Raw genomic sequence first — 14976 nt, 5'->3', positions numbered from 1 at the left:
TGTAGCCTAAACAGCTGGCTAGTTTCTGTGCTCTCTCCCACCAGCTGATGTATTTAAACCCTGTTTCCTATATTTTTTTTCCTCCCTCATTCCTTGGCAAGAAGGTAGCATACTCTTTCTCTCCCTTGTTGGTGGCTGCTTCCCCCTCTCCTATCACATCCTTTCAGAACCTTTTCATGGTCTCATGGTTACCTGTGGCCCTGCTAAATCATTTATGTTGAGCTTTCCTCTTGCAGCAGCCTCAGTGCAGAATCCTGTTCTTTGATGAGGGCAGTCTGGCGTTCCCTCTCCTCACCCCAAAAGGTATGTTATTGATCTTTTCAAGGGCTTACTCAAGCCTCATCCTACAAACTATATACTAAAATCTGTTCCTGATAATCTTTAATCTTCTCCTACATTTAAATATGTAGTTTTCAACCAATGACATCTAGTTGTCAAGACTGGATATGGCTCATGATATGGGTTTGGATGGATGCTTTTTGGGGACAAAATGTTAATTAAAATTGAATGTAATTCATATCCCATTAAATCCCAGTGGAAAATCTCCAGCTAAATTAGGTCACCCTGATCAGCCACTGTCTCTTTTTATCTCATTTTGTGTCTTCTCCTGCAAAAGATAATTGTTTAAAGGCAAAGAACCTAATAGTCATTGAAGTGTTGCCATCAGAATAACTAAAACTATACATGGTTAGATACTTCAGAGTTATCAGATACCCTTTTTTATCTTAGCTTTTCAACTTTTGTGCACTTCTTTCATGACATAAGCTGGGTGCTCCAAAGTTCCATAATTGTTGAAGGCACGAAGGTGTATATACAAGAAGAGATTGGGCCATTCATCAAATCTGCAGATTGCACGCATCTTCAAATTTAGACTAGTAAAATTCAGAGTTATACAGCATGTAGTGAAGTAAGTGCAAGGTCAGTGAATGCCAAATAATATATACTGAAGGGAAAAAGGACAACAGCTTATTGGCCTGCAGCAAGGAGTCAAAGACTGTCTGGATCTGATTAGCCCAAGTACACTGACCCCTTTCTTTTAGTGGACAGATCTGTACTTATTGACGGGTTAATTAACTGTGTTTTCTTTGGCACGGCTCTAGAGGAGTACTTCTGAAATGACAGTTGGACACCTTAAACTCCCTATTATTGTACCTGACCACAGTTCTTGTGAAGGTAGATGCATAACTTTGTAGACAGCCTAATGAGGATCAGTGCTCCAGTGATAAAAACAAACAAGATACAAAGGCGAATAAGGAAGAATATAGAAATTAATATATGCTATTGCCCACACATGAACTACTGCACAAAGACTTGCCATACTACCTTAGGAATAATATTGTTAAATTAAAAAGCAATCAGGAAAAGGTTATAGTGCGATTAGGTGTTTGAAAATCTCTGTAATGACAATGCTGGAAAGATGGGGAGTGTCTATTTTAGGAAGACCAGTGCAAAGGCCAAGGAAAGAAAACTATACAAATAACAGTTTAGAGATGTTAGATAAAGAAATTTTGCTCTCACTACCTCATAAAAAAGAGCAAAAATATTTTTTCTAAAATACAGCAAGTTCAAAACTTGGAATAGAAGTACTTTTTCAGACCTTGTAGAATTACATTCTGGGACTTATAAGGTGTTTCCAACAGTTTTACAATAATAATGAGCCTTAGCTTATGGCTTTTCCTCGTGTACGCCATTTTTCTGCCTTCAGAATGGTACTTGGATTGATTTTTGTTAAATGAAAAAACACACATTTGCAGAGGGTGAGGGGAGGGAATGGTTGGGGCCATACTGTATATGGTGGTTAATAAAGTTTCAGTGCATTTCAGTAACTGGGAGAAGCACAATGAGGGTTTTGCTCTGAAGCTCTGGCAGCTAGTCTCCAAAATGGGGAGCCGAAGCTGCAAACCCATTAGGAGATGGGGGTAGGTAGGGAGATGGATTTATAGCAGAAGATGTAAAACAAGAAAGGGAATAGAAGCACAGAAAGCTTATTGGGGTGTGAAGGGTAGGGAAGCTCAAAGGAAGGGAAATGAGAAGCATGTTTGGACTGAATGTGCAGGTAACCTTGGTTTCAAGGAGAATGGAGGAAGAGTGTTGAATGGAACAGAAGACAGAGGAGTCTGTAGGTATTTGGGAAGATTTGCAGAGATCTGAGGTTGGCAGGAGGGGGAGTGGAGGTCTGGGTGTTGGGGCTCAGGCAGGAAGCACTGGAAACTATTGTGGAAGGAAGCACTGGAAGCTGTTGTGGGTAGCTCCTATCCCTGCAGGTCTGCTTTTTCTCCTCTTTGTCAGCAGAGACAAACTAGTGCACAGGCTGTTCCCTCCTGGGACTGCTATCACCTTCCTATCTCCAAGAACTTGTTCTTCCTTTCAGAATTAAAAGAAAAAAAAAACAAACAACAAACTAATTTAACAGATACAGGCATGTTGAATCCCCAGAATTATGAGGGTAAATGCTAAAAGAAAGCAGTAGAAGAAAGAGAGAACTTCAAGGGATAGGTTTTATGATGCCATTTAACAATTTGGTGTTAAAAAGCCTCTTCTTTGCTATTGAGTTTATCTTCTCTTCCGTGCCAGTCACTGTCTGCAGTTAAGGTAATGGTCTGTGTGACAGGTCTGGGTCGGTATAGACATTCTTAACAACATCTCGGTGCTAATTGAAAGCAAAAAGTGTGTTAGGTTCACCTGAAGAAAGGCTGATAAATATGTTATACCATTTGGGAGTGAATAAAGTCAGTTTACCTATATTTTATTTTGGCTGCAACAACTGTTCCCAACAAGATATGATTGAGTTTCCTTTGCTCATATCTCTGAGTAAGATTAGCCAAAATTTTCTCAGTGATACTGCAGAGCTGGAGAAGGAAGAGAAGCTGATTAGGGGCCTTATTTTTGGAGGTATTGAACAGTTGTGAATCATGTTGACTTCACCTGTAGCTGTGGTACTGTGTTCCTGGTAGTAGTAGCAAGGCCATGACTGCAGTGGCATTTTCCATTCAAGTGAAGACACACTCCTCGAGGATATTACTTTCAAGTTGGAACATTTCCTAAAAGTTTAATCAATATTTATGGAAATACATTTTTATGAGTTATAAGGTCTATTTTTTTACATTGATTATTTCTTTCCAAAAAAGCAATTAAGTGATGCATGAAAGGAAGAGAAGTAACAATTAAAATTCAAAAGGTTTAAAGAATTTTTTGAATTATAAAGATCATTCATATTGTAAATGAAACCCAACTGACTCAGAAATCCTTTATTATATCTTTAATGAACTTTTAATGAACTTTTACTTTGTGTCTTGCTTTCCTTATGTAGGAATGGGAATGCTCTGGATCTCAAAGTATTATTTGTATAAAGTTTGGTCTATCCTGGAAATAGTTAATTTCTATTATAATCTACCGAGAATTCAGTATTTGCTGAAGATTTCTTAAAGTGAAGAAAAACAGAGCATTTAAGATAAACACATCAGTAGTCTGTGAGTGGGATTGCTAGATAAGGTCTGAGGTAAATAAAAAAGCAGCATCTTTTTTTTTTTGAATAGAAAACTATTTTTGAGGTATTTAAATTCACTATTAAGAATTTTGTTTTTCAATGAAAAACTAACCTGTGAAAATGTTGATACTTTGAAGAAAACAAAATATAGTCAACAATATTTTTTGGACAAAGCCAACCATTTACACCCGTGTCAAAATATATCTTAGTGTCTGCACGGCCAGAATTCAAAGGCCACATGCAGCCCTTTTCCCTGCTAGCAGTGAATGTAATGATCAGTAGCTTTCAAATTAGTCTACAGATACTAAGGAATTTGCTGAGCCTGTCCTGGTTGTCAGCAGAAAAAAACCTCTGTTAATTAACAAGTTAGCCAGGGATAGGACTAGTGGTGGAGGAAGCCATTTATGAGAAAGGCAATTATGCAAAGTGCACTGTGAGACGGAGTCTCTCAAATCAGCTAAGCCTCTGGGAAATTAAATGGTGATGGCATTTCATGAAGTGCCACTGTTTTGGCTGTTCTTTTCATGTTTATAGCACCTGGGAGGCCTTCTCCTGGACCCTGGATCTCTGTGGTGCTAGGTGCTGTATGAGCCCAGAAGGGAGATGGCCTCGCTCCCAGGGAGCTTGTTGTATGATAAAACAGCCTGATGCTGCAGGGGGCACTGGGTCAGGTTCAGCTCCAAGTGCAGTTTGCAACTGCAGATTTCTGGCCTAAAGGAACAGAGAAACAGTCTCAGGATTGTTTAAACCTGACATACCCTCAGAATAAGAAAATAGATGACAGTCAAGAGAATAGAAGGAAGTGAAGAGACTATTCTGGTCACCTTGACAGACAGTTATCTCAGCCCACAGACAGCCAAAATACTTTCAGATCTTATTGTTTATGCCGTGAGTATCAGTTTTACATAGATTAAGCTGAATTACTAAATAGCAATAGCAAAACATCAGAATGCAGACTTTTTCCTAATGGTTTTCCTATGTACAGTCTTGGTGATGTTTATTTCTCTAGCATATATTGTGTTTAGGTTTAGTGACTAGTAAATCAGGAAGTGTAAGTTCTTATAAAATACAAGAAATAAATGAAAGTAATGTGTTATTTCACTGATTCATAGTTTGGTTGCTCTCATTTTTTCTTTAGCAGATTATAAAACAAATGTAATGTGAATGAAGGTAGGTACAAGAATAAGCATTAGTGAGGAGTAGAAAGCACCTTAGAGGAGATGAGTCTTAAAGCTCGTATATCTTTGCTATCAGCAGCAATGCATGATCAACATCTAGGAGCAGGCAGGAGTACAAATATTCTTGCTGTTTAGGTAAACAATTTTAAAAATACATATTGGCAATCTTCATGCTCAGCTAAAGATTAGTTGCTCATGTATTTAGTTTAACAGCAACCTTCACACTAACATCATCTTCTCCTACGCTAAATGCAGTGCTCTGAATGTCACAGATATGCAGTGCAGAATTCTGTAAAAATATAGAGCAGATTGAAATTTAATACAGCTCTGCATGGAATGATATCTTATTAAAAGGAGGATATTTATTTAACATCCTGCCAAGCAAACTAATAGGTTTATTCTTTTCTGCATGCATACAGCTTCTTTTGCCATTAGAGTTATGCATGAAGATAAAGCCTAAAACTGTATCGTTTCAGTCAATGGAAATTTCTTTATTGACTTAAGAGAGCATGTTATGTTCTCTAGCAGTACAGCAAAATAGTCTTGTAATTTTATCTAGGAAAGCTACTTGCAGTCAATTTTGCTGTTGGGCCTGCTACATCTTTAATAAATACAGATTCATATTTTTCAGAAAAAAATATTCTGTATTTTTCAGTTCATAAGTTAAAAAAACAGTACCTTTGTTAGCATTTTGAGATACAGAAAAGCGTGGATTCTTGCCTTTTAACTATGCTTGTTTGCTTTATAACACATTTCTCTGCCCTATTATCTGATGATAGACTGACTAAGCTGCTGACCAGTCATATCAATTGTAGTGAATGGTAATACTCCCTTTAGCTTCCATGACTCTAGAAAGAGAAAAGAAGCAACAGTTGGAGAACTCAAGAGGGGCAGAATTTTAAACGGTATAATTTTATAGATTATAAATTTATTTCTCCTGTTGTGTAATTCAAATGCCTAAAACACTTAAAAAAGACACCTAGAGTTGTTTTCTTTAGAGGCTTGCCTCTGCAGCCTTTAGCTGATTAGTACACTGCTGCCTGATCTTTCTGTAAAGGCAGTAGGTTGTTTTTAGTTCTTCAAAAATGTTATTTGATTGACTATGAATAATGAGTAGCAAATAATGATGATTTTCCAGACAGATGACAATCTAGTTATTCTGATGTTAAAAACACATTTCTTTTTTGCTTAAAGCAATTTTCTCCAGCTTATCCAAAAACAGTCAAAGGGCACAGTTCTTCACTTCATAGATCACCTTATATCACAAATTCTTCACAATTCCAATATATTTTAAGATTAAGTTTAAAAATAACTCCTGGAAACAAACAAACAAACAAAAACAAACAAACAAAAAACCCACAAAAGTTAGAATGTCTCATAAATATTATAATATTTTTCAAGATCTGCAAGAAAATTTTAGCATGGAACAGATACACGGCAATACTCAGATTAGCACAAAGATTCAAGACTGGTATATGAACCTGCTTTCTAGAAAGTCCAAGAATGCAAAACATACTAATAAATCCATTTGTTTCCTCATTCTCTCTTGTAGAGAGCTTCAGGGGTGGCTACACATATTTGACCATATTTCTTTTAATGACCCAAAGCTATTTTAAAAGTAGTTGTTTGTTCTTACTTTCAATCTAAAAATAGTCACTGAATCAGCAACAATTAGAGGAAAGATGTGAGAACAGTGGGGAGAAAAAGATCAAACCCAGAAAAAAAGCATCATTAAGAAGGATGGTAAGTGGTACGTGAACTGGATTAATGAAAATGTTCAAAATTAGTAATCACGTAGCATTGAGATCTCAGACTTTTTAGTGGCCAAGACATATAAATATATGAGTCCAGTTAATAATTAAATTTATTCTTACTGGCAGTTCATTAAACACACCAGATGGCCAGTGAGTTCTGATGAGAGAACTGTAGTTTTCAAACCAGTGTTGAGTTTGTTTTCTTGTTTTCTAGTTTTTAATGAGTGAGTAGGTGCCGGTGTACCATAAAGGATAACCTTTTACCACAGTCTTCTTCCATTGTTTAAAAACATCTATTTCAATATGGTGAGCAGATAGGCACACGTGTTTGAGTGTTGGGCATTGCACTTAAGAATGGAGCATTTTAAGACTCTTCACTTAACCCCACCTGGACTTCAATCACGCAGTCACATTTGTGTGAATCAAGATTGTGTCTTGGCTAAGCAATATTGTATGTTTGAAATGGCCACATATGAATTCTAACCAAGTGAAGTGTTTTTGATACTGTTTTATTGGGTTTACGTGGCAAAGTTTTGGTAGTGGGAGGCTGGAGGGCTGGCCTCTGTGAGAAGACTCTAGAAGCTGCCCCATGCCAGATAAGGGCCAGTTTCAGCAGGCTCCGAAGGGACAGCTGCTGGCCAGAACTGAGCCATGAGTGATGTTTCTTGGGCCTCTGGGAGAGCAGATTTAAGCAATGGATAAAAAACAAACAAACACAAACAAACAAAAAAACCACAACCATACAACAACAAAAAACAACAGCAGCAGCAACAACAACAACAACAACAACAAAACACACATGGTGATAGCAGCTGGTAGAGTGTGGAATGAGAAGCAACCCTGCAGTCTCCAAGGTCAGCGCAGCAGGAGGGCGGGAGATGTGCAGCATTAAGTTCCCCTGTGGCCTGTGGAGAGACCCCTGGTGGAGCAGGCTGTTGCCCTGCAGCCCATGGGTCCCACATGGAGCAGATCTCCATGCTGCAGCCCATGAAGGAGCCCCCGCTGGAGCAGGTAGATGTGGCCTGGAGGAGGCTGCAGCCCATGGAGAGCCCCCGCAGGAGCAGGCCCCAGGACGGAGCTGCAGCCCGTGGAGAGGAGCCCACGCAGGAGCAGGGGTCTGGGGGGAGCTGCCGTCCACCCGTGGGGGACCCGTGCTGGAGCAGTTTGCTCTTGAGGGATGGACCCTGTGGTATGTAGTCATGTTGGAGCAGTTCTTGAAGAGCTGCTGCCTGTGGGCAGCCCCTGCAGGATCAATCTGGGAAGGACGGCATCCCGTGGGAGGGACTCCACATGGAGCAGGGGCAGAGAGTGACCCTGAAAGAGCTGTGGAGATGAAGCATTAGGGACTGACTGCAGCCCCCATTCCCTGTTCCCCTGTGCTGCTCAGAGGGAGGACGTAGAAGAGGGTGGATGGGAAGGGGGGAAGGTGGTTTTAGTTTTATTTTTTATTTTATTATTTTTGCTTTTCAGTGCTCTAGCTTGTTAGGTTAACAACTGAATGAGAGATATTGAATTTCTATTTTGAATTAAATTACCGAAAGTTGAGAAGTTCAAAGTGCTTTAGCCAAAGCATTATTCCAACCTCAACCATTCCATGATTCTGCAATTCTATACTGAATAATATATATATTTTTCCCCAAAGCAAGCTAACAATATTCATTTCAAAATATAGAGCTGTATAATTCCCTGAAATGTAAGATTGATTGTTATTTTGAAATGGTTAATAGCTTGTTTATTACCCAAAAGAGTAAAAGATGAGCAATTGTGATTTTATATTCATTGCAGATTAGAAAATCAAGTTTTCAGATTAGGTAGTGTGGTCTCAGTATCAGGCATTTTATAATCTAGCTACAAAATGCCTACTGATCATGACAATGTGTCAGTAAGTGTTGATTTACAGTTGACATTAAAATAAATGCATAGCCGGGTGGCCTGTAAAAGCTAAATGCCTTAAAATATAAATTAAACACGGTCACAAAGTGATGAGACAGCTAGATATGAAAAATGGATAGAATAAGGTTTGCTGATGAAAAACAAAAAGCTGACTGCAAAGAGCTGGAAAGAATTTCACAGTGCTGAATGAACAGGTGATGAATTGATGAAATGCAGTGCTGATAGACCCAAGAAGTATATGAGGGACAACCAATCCTTATTTTACAGGCATAGTAATGATCTCTGAATGAGCTATCACTACGTAGGAAAAGAGATTTTTGGAAATCTAATACAAAAACTTCAGCTTAGTGTTTGATTGCAGATGAAGCAAACAGTTTCAGACATTGTTAGAAAAAGAACTGAAGGAAAGAAAAAGTAAACATGGTTATGTTAGTGTCTAAATCTGTATTCCAAACTGTGAACCCAATGTGGTAGTAATTTCCCTAATACCAGAATTGTATGGTTGAAGCAGAAAAGGTACTGAGGAGGCAAGAAAAGCTGATCAGTGGTATGAAATATACTTCATCTGAGGAAATGACTGACTAGACCTCCCCCTACTAGGGCTGATGGGGAATGATGGTTAGAGCAGAGAAGAGAAATAAGCTATGAGGATTTATGGTCCCTCTTTCTCATGAAAGAATTAGGAGTTATTGAATGGAATGATCAGGTCTCAGTTTCAAAGCAGACAAAAGACAGTAACTATTCATGCCAGACTCAGTCAACTGAGGGGTGGTTGGCCATACCTTAAAAATAAATGTTAGAAGCTTTCACATATCTAAGAAGCAAATGAACAAACTCATAGTTAAGTCAGTCCAGGACTATTATTAAGAAGAAAATATCACTTCTGTCTCAGGAAGTCTACAGATCACTGTGAATTTTACAGAGGAGTCATTTTGATATCCTCTCCTGGGCCTTCAGAAAGGACACTTTCTTAGGGAGTCAGCCATGGTTCCACAGAATTTTTCTGTGGGTAATTCTTGCCCATGTTGAACTATTCCCTTTTTATGGCCAAGTAAGAAAGATTATTAATAATGTTGATCTGTACCCCTTTGTTCTTTGATGGTAGGCAAGTACATTTGTATTAGTAGTGGAAGAATGGTATCTTTTGCTTGATCTGTATTGAAATACAACTGTGATGTTAATTTCAGACAGGCTGTGCAAAGATGAGATCTGCAACACAGCAAGAGTGGAACTGAGCCTAGGTATTCTGGCAATCCTTCTCAGATATTTCTTGTAAAAAATGCTTTGTAGTTCCTAAAGCTGCCTTGGAAACCAAAATTCAACTAGTTTTTTTTCTCTCTGTTTGCTGGGACTAAATGCTGGGACTACCCTTTTAGTCTGATGTTTATAGCAACCAATCGCACACCCTGAGTAATTTCATAACCATTTGTAGTTTCCTTGGGTTACAGAGTAGAATCTGACTGATTTCATAATTTCATCTTTGGTGTTCTGCAGCCAATTTAAGGCAACCGAATTTCTGTGATCCTAAAGGATCACAAACCGCTTCCTAACTGGAAACAGAATGTAATCACTTATTGTATGTGCTCATTCATTGGAAAATCTGCAGAATCCCCATGCCCTTCAATTAATCAATAACATTGATTTTATTCTGGGAAATGGTCCTAGTTATGATCACTTGCTAAAATGTGGTAGAAGAAAAAAATGTAACAGGAGAAGTCTTTCTCTGTGTGGTTATCATTGAAACAGGCTGCTGACAAAAAACACAGGAAAGGAATATCATGAAGTCTTAGATTGAGTTAGACCAACAGTAAAAAATTCAAAGCATCAAAATTAAATAAGCTGAGTCAAATAAATCATACTTGTCTTTCAGTTATATGTAATTAAGGTAAAGATTTTTTATGAGCTGAAAATCCACAGGAAAGATGTTTCTGTGAAGTAGCTCAAGAGTTAAGCAAAATAAATTCATTAACATCTGTATTTGCTGTCTAAAACTTAAAAAAGAAATACTGTATCATATCTGAATATTTGTTTTAGAAATGTTGAGTATTCACTTAAGAAAATTAAGTATTTTTTCTGATGTCCTGGAGGTATTAGAGGAGTTTTATAATTGAATAAATAAATAAATTATTAATGATAATGTGGACATTACAGAGTTTAAATAATGCCAGCTATCAGCTGTACATTTTCTGCATTACTTTTCCAGGTGCTATTTATTTATTTATTTTTAATGTAAATAAAATGCATATTTTCCAAGTTTGATTAGCGCAATATGGTCTCTTCAGCAAATACCCACATCCTTTTGGGTAAAAAAGAAAAAAGGACTGGAATAATGCTCAAAGTTATCTTGCTGGTTATGAACAAGCTGTTTGTCATAAATATCATATGTGTGGAGATGATTTCTGGAAGTCATCTAGACCTGTTTCTGACAGGAGATTGTAGTAATTCCAACACTTGGCTAGATCAGTAGTGTCTTAGTTGAATCTTGAAAACCTCCAACACTTCTGTGAGAAGAGAATTGTCTCTAAGAGATGTGCCCTACTCCTGCAACACCATCCTTACAGTATTCCCAACCTGCAGTTTGTTACCATTGCCTCTTGACATATTTTCTGGCACTATGAAGAAGAAGTTGTCTCCCTCATCTTTGTAACTTTGGGCTATTGAAGTTGATATAGCAGTTGTAGGCTATTAGATTGATATTAGCTTATCTTCTTTATCAGACTGAAGCTGAGCTCTTTCAGCTCCTCTTGCATACAGAGGATCTCTGAATTTCCTGACTGATTTGACAACTCCCCCTGGATCTTTTCCTATTTCTCCATATCTCTCTTAGAAGGAGAGATCCACAACTGAGCACATTATTCTAGCTGTGATCTCACCAGCTCCAAGAAGTGCCTCTTATAATGTCTCTTGATTTGGTGGCCACATTTTTCTTAATGTAGCTGAGGATTTTGTTTTATTTTGTGAAGAGCATTGCATGTACACTAGACCATTTAGCAGGGCTGTTACTTCTTCTCATATTGGTGCATGGCATCTTTCCTCCCAAAGTGCAGAACTTTGCACCTCCTTGGCTAAAATTAAATGCATCTGCCTCACATATGCTAGAGTTGACTGTGTCCTGTTGACTGACTGTGTCTGTTCAAGATTTTTTCACTTAATGCTCAGTGTGTAGCTTTCTCATATACGGTCAAGAGGAGTAGCAGAAAACACCTGGTTTAAAAGGGATGAAAAGGATTGGAGGTATGGTATCATCCAGCTAGGTCCTTGCACCACAGTGCAGTTACATAAAACCTGTAAAGATCAGATTAGTCACAGCCTGAAATTCCAGTGTCTGGAACTGTTGCATAGCCTATATCTTTGCAAACCTATATATATGGAAAATATAAAATAATTTCTAGCCCTGGTGTGCTAAAGCAATTTTGTGCCCTCCTTCCCTTGATTATGAGTCCATCCCACTTCAAACCTCAGGGGATCCTGAGTTTCTGACCTCACTGAGAACTGATCTTCCCAGACCTCAGACCTGTGCTGTGTTTCTGTCGTCTTGGAAGAACATCTGGATGTCCTTTTCAGGGCAAGATAGATGAGGTAGACAGATATGTAAATTCCACAATGAAGAGGATAAGGGTTAAAATATCAACCTTGTTGATATAACATGTATACCACTGGACCCAACTGTTTTTCAAAATTAGTATATGTTTCTGGTATTGTGAATATTTAAGTTACATCAAGGCAAAAGCCCTGCCTTGAGGAATTTATGTACTTAAAATCACAAACCAAAATGAAGATAAATTCTTAGAACTTTTTTTCCCCTATTATTTGTTGAGTTTATGCAACTGGACAGTATCACAAAGTATTTAAATTAAAAAAAAATATATATATGCTTATAACTAACAATTAGTATTTGAACCATATAATAAAGCTGTGAAGGTGTTTTTAGCATGGTTTCAAGTTACTGAGAAAATGCCTCATTGTTTGAGACTTTTGCAGGATCTTTAATATAAAGATCTGCTTTAAAGGAAAATATTGAAAACTTAGTCTATAGTTCACGTGTTACATGGTTTTCTGAAGTTATACCCTGAGAAATCATTTGACCTGTGCAGAAATGCTTTAGTCAGAATATGCCCCTACTATAAAATATCCCAGACCTTAAATCCGATGCTGGCTGAGAGACTGCTATAAAAACTATTTCAAATTGTTTTCAGATTGGAATGTTATCTGAGAACATCCACATGCTAAGATGCAAGATAAGCTCTGCTGTTTGCTTGTCTTTCACAGTTGTTGAGGAATAAGCTGTATTGATTGTTGGTTCACTCTTTTACTAGTAATCTGACAATCTTGTTATAAACCTTCAGTATTTGTAATGCTTTTCCAAGTGATGGCTGTTTTGACTTCTTTTTCTGGTATGCCTTTTCAAAAGGTTGTAAGAATATATCTGGAAGAGCTGAGCAGTTTCTCATGCCCATCCAGATCCAATTTTTCTTACATGCATAATCTTGTGCCTTCCCATGAGGCTTTACCTCCTTTATCTTTGGCTGAGGCTGCAGATGTAGCTTTCCACTCCTTTTTGCCCTTCCATTCTGTAATCATTCTGGATCATGACATTACAACCTGTTGGCTTTATGCAGTAACTGAGCATGAAAAACTTGAGCAGGGAAAAAGATACTCACTCTAACCTTACAATACAATTGTTAAAGAGACACCAAATGAAATTAGTAAGTAGGTATAGAAAACCAGAATGAAGGCCTTTTTAAAGGAAGTGTATCCTTAATGTTTTTTCCTAAGAAAAAGGTAAAAAGGTAAGAAAAGCTCAAGCAAGTTAAGAGACCAATTCACTCAAAACATAATTTATCAGATGCTATTAAATACAAAGATGTCTGTTGTGATTCCCTCAGTCACAGAGCACTGGCATCTGTGGGGGCACAAGGGCAATGTCTCTATGGCTTGGTCCTATATTCTTCACCTCTGATAATGGACACTGAGAGACAGGACAGGTTCTTATTCTCCAGACCTGTCTTATTTCTGTTCTTACAGGACAGGTCACTGATGCTGTCTCCAGAAAAAAAAACAAAACAAAAAAACCAGGTAAGACTTGGATGGGTTGTAGAATTAAGGATGCAACATTAATATTCTAAATTCTGTATTTTGGCATTTCGTATTTTTTTCTTTAAAATTACAAAACACAGGGAACAATGAGGCAGTTCTTAGTACTGCTTGCTTCTTCAGAGGCTGATAGCACAGAAAGTATAAGAGGATCAGAGAATGACATTAATAGGAATCACAGTAATTACTCTTTTTAAAGCTGTCACATAGACCTTGGGCACGAGAGGAATTAAACATAAAAAAAAAAAGAAATATCAAGCTATCTATGAATTAATATTAAACTGGAGAAATGTGAAGAGTCTCATTACCATTCCTAATCACCACATTATTTCTTCTACATTTGCAGATGGAGCCTAGCAAGGGCTGCAGAGTCCAGCTGTTCTACAGCTGTGAATCTCCCAGAATTCATCTCCCATGGTAATAGCCTAATCCCCAGAATTGAGTAATGCCATTCCTACATGACTGTTGGCTGGAACATGTGCCTGACCCTGTGAAGATCTGAATTGCAATAGAATATATAACTAATAGAACTGACAAAAAAAATATTCAAATATACTGAAATAATTTAGATAATTTTAGATGTACTGTAAGCCTTTAGGAAGTACTATGTATCTATTTCTACTATACTGTCTGCAGCTACCTCTAGCCCTAAAACTTATCATAGTTCTGTGAGACTGAAGACAATAATCCAATGTGTTACTATATATGAACTTGTGATATAGATGACTTTGATAAATTGTTAGGATTTCATCTGATTGATGTTGGCTCTTTGAGAGACAGTTAAATTATGGATTTACCAGGTAAAAGTATGGACTTTGCATAACCACGACAAAAAAAAACACCAGAACATTGCTAATTAAGAAGTTTATAGGAGTGAGAAGGACAGAGAAAGTTACTTTGGTAATGTATTCTTTAGGGCAGGTGATTTGGTTTGTGCAGGAAAGGAATGATTGTTGCCCCCAATTGCGAGATGCTCTAATTCCCAGTGACAAAGTACTTTCAAAAGTTTTGAACTCGAAAACGGAGTTCAGAATCTATTAAGGAAATACACACATAAAGACAATCAATCCCAAGCAAACCATGCTTCATTTAATATTAAGTTATAAACAGTTCTTTAGACCACATAATACACATTTATTATTATATTTTGTGGTATCACAGTTCTTTATGTTTTTCTGTGTTTATGAACTTTCCTAAATAGTCAAATACAGAAGCACACTGTTTTGTTTCTTGTTTTTCATCTGTGCTTTAGCCAATGACTGTTTCTTTCCAGATTCATGATGGTCACAGATGTTCTTTTACCTATCTATCCAAGTGTGAAAATATTGGTATATGGGTAGTTTTGGATCTCTTTTTTTTCCCAGAACAATTACTGAAATTATTTATATACCTTAATGATTAAACATTGTCCTATTCCTGTGTTTTTGCAGTGTCTGCTTTCTACAGGAACCCAGTTTTGAAGTTGATGGGATAGAGCTTAATTAAGAGCTTCTAATACTCATTGTGAATATATGGGGCTGAACAGGCAGTCTTCCACAACTTTTAATTTTTTATGTGTGAAATTCCTATT

This window comes from Aythya marila (assembly GCF_965140915.1).
Source record: "Aythya marila genome assembly, chromosome: 2".
NCBI lineage: Eukaryota > Metazoa > Chordata > Aves > Anseriformes > Anatidae > Aythya > Aythya marila.
Note: the sequence above shows the minus strand (reverse complement) of the source record.